Genomic DNA, 12,653 nt, shown 5'->3' with positions numbered 1-12,653 from the left:
GTCATACAGTAAATGTACTTGTGACCTTAAATAACCCACAAGGGTGTGAATGTCAGAGCTGGGAATCCCTTCCTGGGAACCACAGAGCAATCTGTTGACCTATCATTTTTCATCAGTGTGGGGTAGATTAACTCTTGCTATCAAAGTCCTACCAAAACATCTAGTGCCACCATGGCTCAGTCAGTGGTAGCCCACAAACTAATGTCAGTCTCATTTTTTTATTCTTGTTCTACTCAAACCTTAACCCATACAGAGAAGTGTTCTGCATGCTTTATAGATATTAACCTTCAACCCCATAAGGTAGCATCATAATTGACCGTACTTAGTAAATGAGGGTGATGAGGTACAGAAAGATGAATGCAGTTGCCCAAGATCACATAGCCTCACACAGCAGAATGATTTTTTCCATCCACAGGGTATCTGGAAATGGATCATATTATAATACTTCCAGCAGAATTTCCCAAGCTTCATTCACATACTGCATATCCACATGCTACCTTTAATAGTATTTATTTACTGTATTTAAAAATCAATATACTTCAAAAACTTTAGCTTTTGTCCAAAGAATAGGATATATAAACTCACATAATTGATGTGGCAGTTAAGTCTGTCCTTTAAACCACAAGAAAGTGATTTCATGGCTATTTTAAATTTTTTCTTTCCTAAAATTTATTATATAACCATCTATGAATGTTCACTTTTCCTCTGAGCAGTTTACACCATAAACTAGAAAGTTATTCATTCCAAACATTAAATATGTGCAGTCATTCAACACGGTTAACATTTATGGAGTATCTGCTACTATGTTCAGGGAAGCGTGCCACATTAATTCTTCATTCCACATCTCCTCCTCCATGAAGCTAAACCTGATAAGCAGAGCCCACACAGAGTTCTCCCCATCTTGGTCTGAGAGTGTGCAGGAGATAACTGAGCATTTCATGGTCCTGTTCTCTTCCCTAACTATGTCTTCTCTCCCAGGAAAATGTTAGTCCCTTGAGAATATTACCATTTTATCTCCCATTACCACTAGTAACAGAGCCTTGAACTTCATGCTAGTGGTTGAAAACACAATCATTAATGCCCATGGTGAAAACAGTCAGATCTAAAAACAGGAAGAGAAGGAGAAACACCCAGTTATTGAGACCCCACTATTGCTAGGCATCCTTCCATCATTATCTTACTCATTTGTAATTAATCTTCACAGCAGCCCTGTGTACCAGGAAACTGAGGTAAAGATAGACCAAGTAGATTGCAGAAGTTCACATAGCTGGCAGGTGGCAGAGCTAGGATTAGAATAGTGATCTGCCTGGCTCCAGGTGAGCTGCTATTTCCACTGCAACAGGCTGCTGCACCTGCTTCTAGCGGAAAAGAACACATTAAAGGGAGTGACCACAATCTCCTTCATCAGGGAAAGATACTGCAATGTCTCATTATCTCAGCAGTCCTCCGCTGCCAATTGCTAAATTTTAAGGCAATAACAAACTGTGACCATTGGCAAAAAACTATGGAAAGACAGCCTTAGTATGAATAACCAGGGTAATTACCCATGCACACAATAAATTCTGTGGGCAAGAGCCTTGACCAAGCTCTCACCCTACATTCTGAGTCATACAAATTCCCGAGTAGAACATGGCCAATTGGTTTATGTCCCAGGGTGTTGGGCACCTGCGGGTCTAGCAGCTGCAAGGTTTTTCATGTTGGTTCATTCACAGTAGTTTAACAAGTGATGCCCAAGAGGAATTGAGGACCAGGCCCTTGATTCTATTGAAGCCTCACTTACCACTCTCACATTGAGAGGCAGGAATTGGCATGCTATGAGCGATATGAGGGAATGTCCAAGATAGCAAGCACAGTGGCTTCCCAAGGACCTCTGCATATGTGAGGATGGGACATGGGTTGCCATCTACTTCCCTGAAGATAGTGTGGCTTCATGCACCGGGCTTCAACAACTCTCTACAGCACCCTGAGCTCCTTCCTTTAGTCTGTCCTAGAACTAGCTTATGTTGTTGAAGCCTTTGCACAATCTGCATAGACATACTTCACTGAGAAGTCCCTTCCAATATACCAGTATACAGAGTGAGAGGATGGGATTTGAGAAGTCTGTTTTCCAGAGAATGGAGATATCACTAATTAAAAATGACTAAAACAACACCCTTTACCTTAAAATATCATGGACATTGAATTTCAGTAGGAGGAAATGCCATGGTGATTTAATTTGTTGGATGGTGAGGGGATTTAACCCCTGTGATAGTTAATATTTCAGGCCTTTTTTTTTTTTTCTCCATAGAAGGATAATTATTTCCCTTAAGTAGGACTATTAGAGGGATTGAGGATTGAAAACTGGTACATAAACGTGCAACAAATATTGGCTCTTTTCTTCCTCTTTCTTCTTTCATGCATATCTTTTAGACTTAAAAATCTATCTCAATTTAAAAATTAAAATACTAATCAATTCAACATTAAACTTTTCCCTCATGACTTCTGTTTTAGAAATATGTTCATCTTTCAGTCTCTTTTTTAACAGACATGCCACAGAGGTAAAAAGAGTGTGGAGGTTATGCGTGGGTGCCTCAGAATGTCCTGGCTCTGGGTAAGGAAAGAAAAACAGAAAGAGCTGAATTTTATTCCCAGAGTACACTCATCCTATAAGCCACAGGACTCAGGTTGCTATGGGGCCATGTGAGAATGCCTGGGGACCAGGATCTTTTTCATAAGGACACTAGATATTTTGAGCCAACTCCCTCCTACTAACAAGGAGAGGTTAAGAATGATCATAACTAATGTTCATTTAGGTACCAGACATTCTTTGAAGCATTTAACACATTTAAACTCCTTGATCTTCTTTACAGAATTATTATTCTGCTATAATCTTTATTGTAGATATGAGGAATTTGAGGCACAGAGCAGTTAGCTAGTTAGTTCAAGATCAATCTAGTTGACAAGTGAGGGAACCCATATGCAAATCTAGGCAGTGTACCCCAGCATCTAGCCCTCAATCACTCACCATTTCCTGATGTTCAACAGATGGGGCAGGCACCATGTGCTTAGTCAAGGCAGCCTGGCCTAGGCCCGTCTCCTCTTTAGAGATGAACAAGCACACACACTGCTGAGCTAACTTCTTAGAGGCTATCTGGGGAGAAAGGTAGACTGGATTCTTTGGGTGAAGTAAAGGGAAGGTTGGAAGAGAACCACTACTTTCAATCTTTTTAAGAAGATGCATGCTTCAAGACAGGTGTTTCAGAGACACAGAGCTAGAAGAGTAAAATTAGCAAAGATGCTTGTAACTGTGCATGAACTATGCAAGTAGCATGGGGTGTTGGATAGGGTAAAGTTGGGAAAGAAATATGGTGCTGTGAAGAAAAGGCTGGCTTCAGATTTGAGAGAATTTTCTTTGCATCAAAGGGTTCGATTTTACTGTTCAGGGCAATGCTTCACCAACTTTTCTATTCTGCAGTTTTAGGAGAGAGATTGCATATTTTCATAAGTCCTGGGGCATGGTCAGAAGCCAGTGACTCCTGTGAACTTCCTCTGAAATCCCATATTTAGTCTCTAATATTTGAATCGATTATGTGTTCCACTCCATAACATATTTATATTTGTTAATATATGAATACATTACATTCATCACTCTTGGCATTATAGAAGATCCATCATGGCCAGGTGTGGTGGCTCATGCCTGTAATCCCAACACTTTGGGAGGCTGAGGTGGGTGGATCACCTGAGGTCAGGAGTTCAAGACCAGCCTGGCCAACATGGTAAAATCCAGTCTCTACTAAAAAAATACAAAACTTAGCCGGGCGTGCTGGCAGGCTCCTGGAATCCCAGCTACTCAGGAGGTTGAGGCAGGAGAATTGCTTGTACCTAGGAGGTGGAGATTGCAGTGAGCTGAGATAGCGTCACTACACTCCAGCTTGGGTGACAAGAGTGAGACTCTGTCTCAAAAACAAACAAACAAACAAAAAACAAAAAAAAGAGATCCATCATGATTATCCTATGCCTTCACACCCTCCATGATGAGTAACACCTGACCCCAAGTGGTACCTTTCCCTGGTTTAAGAACTGTAGCTCTAGTTATGAGGAGTCATTGGAAGGTATTAAACTCAGTAGCGACATTATTGGATTTGAATTTTAGAAAGCTCTCAGTAGTAACAGCATGGAGAATGAAGTAAAGGAGAGCAAGGCAAGAGAGACGGAGACAACCAGTTGGGAGACTGTCCATTATTGCAGGCAAAAGATGGTGAAAAAGAAAGGCAAAAAAAAGCAAACAATTTGCTGAGCTCTTCAGCTAGGCATGCTTCTTGAGAATAATTATGAGAGAGCACAGAGCATTTTCCTCAAGACAAGAAGAGAGATTTAGAACTTAGTCATCTCAATTTTACATTTCTTCTTAATAATTTTTGGAATCTGATCTTGGTGCTAGATATGCAATAGTCAGACTAGGTATGAGTTTAGGGAACCAGCAAAGCAGGGGCACAGAAAGAAAGAGAAAGAGCAAGAGAGAAATTAGAATAAAGATAATTCCAGTACCCATTTAAGCTTTATGTCACCTCGAAAGGTAAGTTTACTTTACAGTTTGATACAACTTTGATTTTCACTTTCATATGGAAGTTGACATACCATATTAGTTTAGGTCATGATACCTTTTAAATTCTTAAGCTATTCCTTGGAGTGAGGAACTGAGGTCCTCATTTGTGAGCCTGAGAAGATCAGAGAAGGTGGTCAGGATCATTCAGCATACACACCAAGCATCAGACTCATCCAACAACAGACAGGGAAACCCCAGTCACAGATCCACTATTACAGATGGGGAGAGGCAAACAGAGAATTTACTGAGTGGTTAGAAATGATTCCACTTATAAAAAAACAGGCATACAACAGCAGCTAGGAGTGAGCAAGACAAACTCTAGTCTTCAGAATTACACACAGATTCAGCTCTGTTTAGATCCTACTTGATGACATGGTTGGACTCAGGTAACACATTTTATTTGCCAATGAAACACTATTCGGATAAACAGTTAATTTGCCTGTGTCCCTCACTGCAAGAGAGAAGCTCTTATTTTCCTTCTCAGTTTGAATCAGATTTGAATCTGAATTTTATTAACAGAAGATTCAGCATTAATTTTCTCTGACTCTTTTCAATAGGTCCTCCTAGTTACTATCTCTTAGTTCGTATCTGGCATCCTTATATTTTTGGGAAAAAAGTCAATAATATTAAGGATAATCCACACAATAAAAAATATATTAATAATAATGCGTCTCTCACTATTTAGCACTTACTCTGTAAGTGATTTACATTCATTGTCTCAATTGGTCTTCACAATGAAACAACAAAATCTGTCATTTTCTCTATTTTAGAGATGGGGAGATTGAGATTTAGAGATGGCAGGGCTGGGATTCAAACCCTGGCAGATTAACTCTGAGTCTGCCCCTCTTCAGAAATGGGTGTTCCATTCAGACCCATTCAGGGATTAACTCAGCCTGAACTCACCTACACATACCCTGTTTTGAGCTCAACTTCCTTCTGGCAGCAGTACTTCCTGAAGACTGTCAATGATTCACTTCCGGGTCACCTCTACCCTCTGCAAGCCTTGTGAGACATTTTAAACGCCAGAGCCACATTCATTCATTGTAGCTCCAGCATTTCTTTTCCTAGGAACATGCTATTTTCATTAGGATTAAAACAACCCTCAGCAATAAATATTAAAAACCTGCCCAGTGAAAAGAGCAGCTTCCTCAGAAGCTTATGAGGATTTGAATTTTTAAGCAGGCCCCGCTTCCTATGACCACCCCTCTTCTCCATCCCTTTTTTGTGCTCCCACATGGGTGTGCTTTCAGCATCAATCAGATTTGCTGTTTTGCTTAAATCCGTTCGTACTAATTGTCTGCCCATATTGCTGTGTGCTCTGGACAGAATGGTCTGGGAGAAATAGAAACTCACTCCTTCTCCCACCCCTGGGGGGATTCAGATTTTGTGTGCTTGATCTTTGTTGGTGGCAAGATAAAAATACTTGCTATACATAGCAGCTTTCCTCCTTCATGTTCAACGGCAGCCCTGATGATGGGGGACCTCAGCCATCCTATTTGTTCTAAAGCCACCCACAGAAGAATCAGAGCAGCAGAAGCCAGAAATAAGCTAGCTGGGGCTGCAAGTCTCTTTGTGTGTGGTGATATAGCAGAGAGACTTGGGAAAGTCAATTATTTTCAGTATGAATTTTGGTTCCACTGCTTCATGGTGTAAGATGGGGATCCCCAAATTGTTCATCTGTAAAATGAAGATGCTAATACCTACCCACTGGGGCTATTGGGAGAATTAAAGATCTATATAAAGCGTTTAGTGCAAGACTTGGAACAGGGAGACACTCTGCTTTGCCTGTCACTCCCTCCCCTCTCTGGCTGGAAGCCTGAGTAGTAGGTGAGGCATTTATTATCCATGTTCATAAACATCCCCAAAGACTTGTGGTTCCTGTATTAAAAACCACATTGAGTGTCCCCAGTTATTGGGTGTCCTTGGGCCTGAGTTTCTCTACACAAATATATGAGCTTTGGATTTTTAAAAAGTATATAGTAATTATATTCTTGGACAAATGGTACATTTTCTAGAAAAGCACAGAGAATTCTTTCAGCACTCGGGGCCAGGTAGGAATTGCTTGATGTATGGGTAGCAACTCATAGTAACTAATGATTTACAATAAATACTTCAACAAAGAAAAGTCTGGGCAAACTCTATATTTCACCCTCATGGCAATGAGCTACAAAGGGTTTGCATTTTAAATCAACTGGTGGTCGTACCCCAGAAGGATGTGGTCGAAATAGATTTGTGTGACAGGGTAATTACTCATCATGGAAAGGATCCCAGCTGTCATCATGGCTTCTCACTAAGCAGTGAGTGAGTGAGCAGTTATGGAATTACAGGGCTGACCTCCTGTGTACTGCCTCACAATCATCCTGAGCCGGAGTCACAGAGTTTCATCAGGGGGACCCAGGAGGCACAAAGCAGTCAACACCCCGTGGCTGAGAATCAGACTCTAGAAGGGGCCTGTTTTCAACCTCTTCATTCTGGTCACTGGTGGCAATTTTGCCAAGTGACAAAACAGCTACACTAAGAGTTCCCAGTTCAGGATCTTAATGGCCTGAATGTTCAAGACAGCGTGGATAGGTCCAGAGACTGCAGTCCTTGGGGTTACACAGATCTGTGCTGGAGTCTCAGCCCTGCTGCTCACTGTGTGATTGATCTGGAACTAAAAAAAACCATTTCTCTGATTTCCTAGCTGTATTTTCCTAGCTGATTTCCCAGTTGATTTTTCTAGCTATAAAATGGTGGTAATAATTCCTACTTTAAAAGCTTTTAAACTAGTATGTATGAAAATGGTTGGCACTTAATGAACATTATTATTTCACCTTTCGAAGTACCATTAGGTGCCAGGAACTGTGCTAAGCATATTACATGGACTTTGCTCATAACAGCTTCCCATTTTATGGATAAGAAGTTGGAGGAATCCTGCCCAAGTAGCTAGTATGCAGCTAGTTAGTAGCAGAGACAGAATTTGATCTAGGCAGGTTGGATCCAGACTGCCCTATAATCATCAGAGGGAGAAAACATACCTTCAACTGGAGCTTTAGAGACTTTTGTGCCAGTTCTCAATAAACATTGTATAGGGTCTCTATCTTCAAAGAGTTTATCCAGTCTTATTGGAGGACAAGGGAGAAATATCAGAACACAAACAGCCCTGAGAACAGACCACCTGGCAACTAACAATAATTGCTGTGGGAGCTCAGTGAAGATCAGGAACTGACTCCAGGACACATGGATCCCTTCTCCTGTAGTCTCCACATCTGCCACCTTTTTTTGCACTGGGGTTTCTTATGTGTCAGTGTTACACAATTTTAAGGCTCTGATTTTAAACTAAAGAATGGACCCCAGCTTTGGCTTAAGCATAAAGGCAGGAAATATACATGCCCTAGAGACTAAGTTAACAGTAAAATGTTACTCTTCCTCCTCTATACGCAGAGAAATCTTTCATGGAAAAAACAGGATCACTGTTGAGACAGGAAAGTTATGTATGAGAGGGTGTGGAGGATAGAAAGAGGCAGGAAGCATAACTTGGAATTATTGCTTCTTAAGTTGAGAAGGGTCACCTGACCCCAGTGGATAATAAGATGAGTATTATCTTGGTATCCAAGAACAAAGATCACGTTTTGAGGCCCTTTCTCTCCCTATCTATTGCTCTAATGGGCCTACCCTCACTTTAAAAATAAACAATCAAATGCAAAGGTGGCAGTTGCATTTTGTGGGCTACAAAGGAGAGTCAAAGGCTTGAGTATCAGCACTTTGTTTCTGATGGCAGAGCCTGCATTGTCCCTAGTGCACTAGACATCCTGTCCTCTTAGATCGCAGCAATGAGTTGGCTGAGGATAGGAGGGAGTGTGCATCCACCTTCCTGCAAAGCTGCAGGTTTACCTGTGGAGAGTGCTCTGCATGCCTCACAATGCACCCTCTCACCCTCCTGGCACTCTATATCGGCTGAGATCTGCATGGGGAGAGGGGAACTGTCCTGCAGAAGAAATCTGGAAGGGGGTTAAGCCTAGCAGGAAGGGGAAGAAGCCAAAGCAACCAATTAATTTTCCTCTGCTGCTTAAATCATTCTCGCCCAATCTGCTGAGCTGAGAATAAGCATAACTGTCCCCAAGGTGTCAAGGCCCTGCCTTTTTTTGGTAAATCACATGGGAATCAAAAATAGATCCACTGTGAAAAAAGGCATCTCAGTCCACCCTCCACTGGCAATGGCTGAGTTTGGTGGATATTCTTCTCTATTCCATGTCACCTGCCAACTTTGAGGCCTGCTTGCCACATCACTAAAGAGGTTGCTAAGCATCTTTCTACTGAGTCTTTAAGATTTATTACCTGGATTTGGGCTTTATACAGACATGTCTTTCGTTCATGATGCCTCTGGTTAAAGCTTGCCCCTCCCAAAGAAATAAAGCTTCACAAAGCAACATCTACTTTGATCCAGCGCTTAAATATTTAGTAGAGTGGTATCTCCCAAAATGTGTTTCTTGAAACATTGGTTCTGTGATATATTCCCAGAAAAATGTACTTCATGGAAAATATGAAAGTCCCTTCTTAGATACTTACCATATACATCAGAATACTAAAGGTAAAGATACCATTTATATGAGCTTAATACAGCATTTCTAAAATTTATTTGTTCATAGAATTCTTTTGATTTTCAAAAGTTTGAGGCAGTCCTCAGCCCTGCTTTAGTGGAACATACTTAGGTAAATGCTGATGAATCTACAAGGATTGTTTTAGTACCACCATCTCTGGTACAGAGGCAAGCATTCTGCTTTTCACCATAAGATTTCAACATCGGAAGAGTAATAGTAATATCAATGGCACTACCATTTCACCCCAACTCTGTGTCTATGCAGGCTGTTGAGCCAGCACTGATGCACCAGTAGTTGAAAGGTGTCTCTGAGCAATGTACAAGGCCGCCATGTTAGAAAAACGATCAGCATTTTATTCTACCAAAAGGCTTACCACAAGCTACCAACCTTTTTTTTTTTTTTTTCACTAAAAATTATTAGTTTGGTACCCTTTAAAAAGATAATAGCATAACACCAGGAAAATCTACTCAGGGTATATTCAGGCATAAGCACAAAAGGATTGTCGCTGCACTTACTGTTAAAATAAACTCTATGAGTCAGGTACCCTTATTAGACCCATTTTGCAGATGAGTAAACTAAAGGTAACGTACCTCAATGTCCCACTGCTGGCACATCATAGAGTTAGGACTTGAACTCAGGCAGTCAGAATTGAGAGCTCACTCTCTTAACCACAGATGGGACAGGTAAATGATGGAAACTCCAGACTGGTGCACTCACAGTGACTGTCACCAAGGAAGTCACGGAAGTTTCTGGCCCATCTTCTTCAATAGGTAGAACAGGCAAACACTTCTGGATTTTTCCTCCTTCCTTGCCCACTGCCCATGTCTGGTGGTTTCAGGAGGGGACAACAGCAGGGCTGGCTGTATTCCACATAACAGGGTTTTTCTTAGCTGTGGCCTTCACACACATCCTCCACCTACCTGTAGGGCTGACTCTATGGATGTACAACCAATACATTCACAAAAGGCTCCACATTTAGTTGGCTCTGTGCTTGGTTTAATGGTCTGTTGTCAGCATCCTGAAATTTTTAATAACTTTTGAAAAGGGGAACTGTACTAGCCCCATAAATGATAAATCTGGTTCTGCTGGCCTATTTGGTATTCATTTTGTTTGTTGAATTAGATACTGTGGTAAGGGAAGGACTTTGTGTAGCAAATCTATATGAGAGGGTTCCCTCAAAATGAAGAATGGTCACTGCAGATAATACATGGCAACTAACCAAACACTTCAACACAGAACACACTTATCATAGAAAACTATGCCCATGACTACAGGCAAAATGATGCTTGTAAGACTCTAATCCAGCAATTAGCCACATATCCACATATCCACAGGTCAGCCAAAATCCATGCTTGTTTTCTCTGTCAATATGGTGAGCATGCTGTTGTCAGAGAGAAATGCACCACTGTAGGATAAACTACTTCGTTTTACGAGATTTTATTTAGAAATTTCAAGCTATCAAAATGTTCATACACTTTGGTACAGTAGTCCTACTTTGGGGAATTTAGACTCAGGAAATCCTCTTTTTAAAGTATGAACCCTCATATTCCTTGAGGTATTAGTAAGAAGACAAGAGAAAACCACTCACATGTTCAAAAAAGCTGGTAGGTTAAATAAATTATAGATTCCACTTGATAGAATGAATGTCAGGGGTTGGCATGTAAAGGGCCAGGCAGTAAATATTTTATGCTTGTGGGTCATAGGGTTTTCTGTCACAACTACTAGCTCTGCTGTTATAGCATGAAAGCAGCCATGGGCAATACAACAATGAATGGATGTAGCTGTGTTCCAATAAAACTTTATTTATAAAAACAGGTAGTGGACCAGACTTGACTGGCAAGAAGTAGCTTGCCAATGCCTAGTACTATCATTTAAATGATGATTATGAAAACTGCCTGAATGTGTGATGTTTAATGAAAAAAAAAAAACAGGACAAAAACTTGCATGACCATAATGATTACAATGGCATATATGTATATGTCTATGTGTTGTGTATAGAAAAATCTGGGGTAAAAAACCTTACATATATGCAATTAGTTGGGCTAGAGTGCTAGGATTCTGGGTGATTTTCTTTTCTTTGCCCTGAGAGAGATTTTCTCAGCCTTGATACTCTTTCACATACAGAATACTGAATATGTATAAAACAGATATAGATACAGACCCCTTCTAACCAGTACTAGCTAACAAGCAGCTAATAGATGATAAGGGAGCACGCGCTGCACTCATGCAATTGCCATTTGCTTCATCACCATTGCTTCCCAAATACTTAGCCCCCTACCTTTGGAGGTTTCCTTCCATTGGCCTAGCACCAGACATGGGCAGGACATTTTTGTTGACCAGTGTTCAGCTGGGCCTATGACCACTCTGTTGGTCAGACTTTTCCAGGGAAGCTGGGCATACAACTGAGCAGCTGAGAACCTGCAGAGGGAAGAGTGGGGAAACAGAAGTGACATTGTAACGTTCTTTAAGAGGAAAAAGTATAGTCCTAACTCCATCTTATCATGAATCCATCCAGTTAAGAACACAATACAGGCTACCATAAATTTGTGTATGAGACTACCTGCCTAAAAGACTCTCATTTTGTTTTATTGAGCTATGGGATGATCTCCATTAGTGGATTTCACCATATACAGATGTAGTAAAAGCCATTAATATTTAAATTTGTTGAGCTGGAGCTTTGCAAGGGATTTTTTTCCTTGAGGAAATTGATTTGGTTTTGTATATGTGTTCATGGCAATATGGTATATCTTGTCTCATTAAATTCAAAGAATGAAGGATTATAACAAAACAAGTAGGTACTGCTTTTATGAAGCATGCCCAACAATGTGCTGTGAAGATCATGAGGGTTTTTTTTTCTTCCTTTGGGATTTCATGATTGAACCTGAATTGATGTAAAGAGGAGATTTCTGAAGGAGACAAACTTGAAAACAGTATCACTTTTTTTGAAAGATAAAGAAGCATCTTTTTTCTTTCTCCTTGAAGTATCTGATACTAAATAAGAGATTTTCTCTTTATTGTTCCAGTCTGTTGGTTATCACAATGAAATAATTTCTTAAACCATAGCTTTGTTACTAGTTGTCAGGGAAATAGTTATGCTATATTAAAACTTTGCAATAAAATCCATAGAAAGGAGGGTGTCTAGAGAAAAGGGTCTTTAACTGTAATCTACATGCACCTGATAATCACCTCAAAAATTAATAATTACCATTCACTTTATCCATAATTAATCACAAAGTCAAGAAAATTGGAAAGTACTCTTTCATTTGAACAAATTTTTGGACTTGGGAAATTATCCCATAGCAAGAACTGGGGCAAAGATGATTAACCTCCTGGACATCCTAAAAGTATTTAAGAAATCAAAATAATTAAAAAAACAAATATTGAGGCTTACTCTGTGTCTAATATTGTGCTGAGGACTTTACATATGTTAGCTTGTTTAATCTTCACAGTGGCCTAAGGAATAGATGCGGATATGGTACCCATTTTAC

Source organism: Macaca mulatta, chromosome 15 (assembly GCF_049350105.2).
Source record: "Macaca mulatta isolate MMU2019108-1 chromosome 15, T2T-MMU8v2.0, whole genome shotgun sequence".
Classification (NCBI taxonomy): Eukaryota; Metazoa; Chordata; class Mammalia; order Primates; family Cercopithecidae; genus Macaca; species Macaca mulatta.
Note: the sequence above shows the minus strand (reverse complement) of the source record.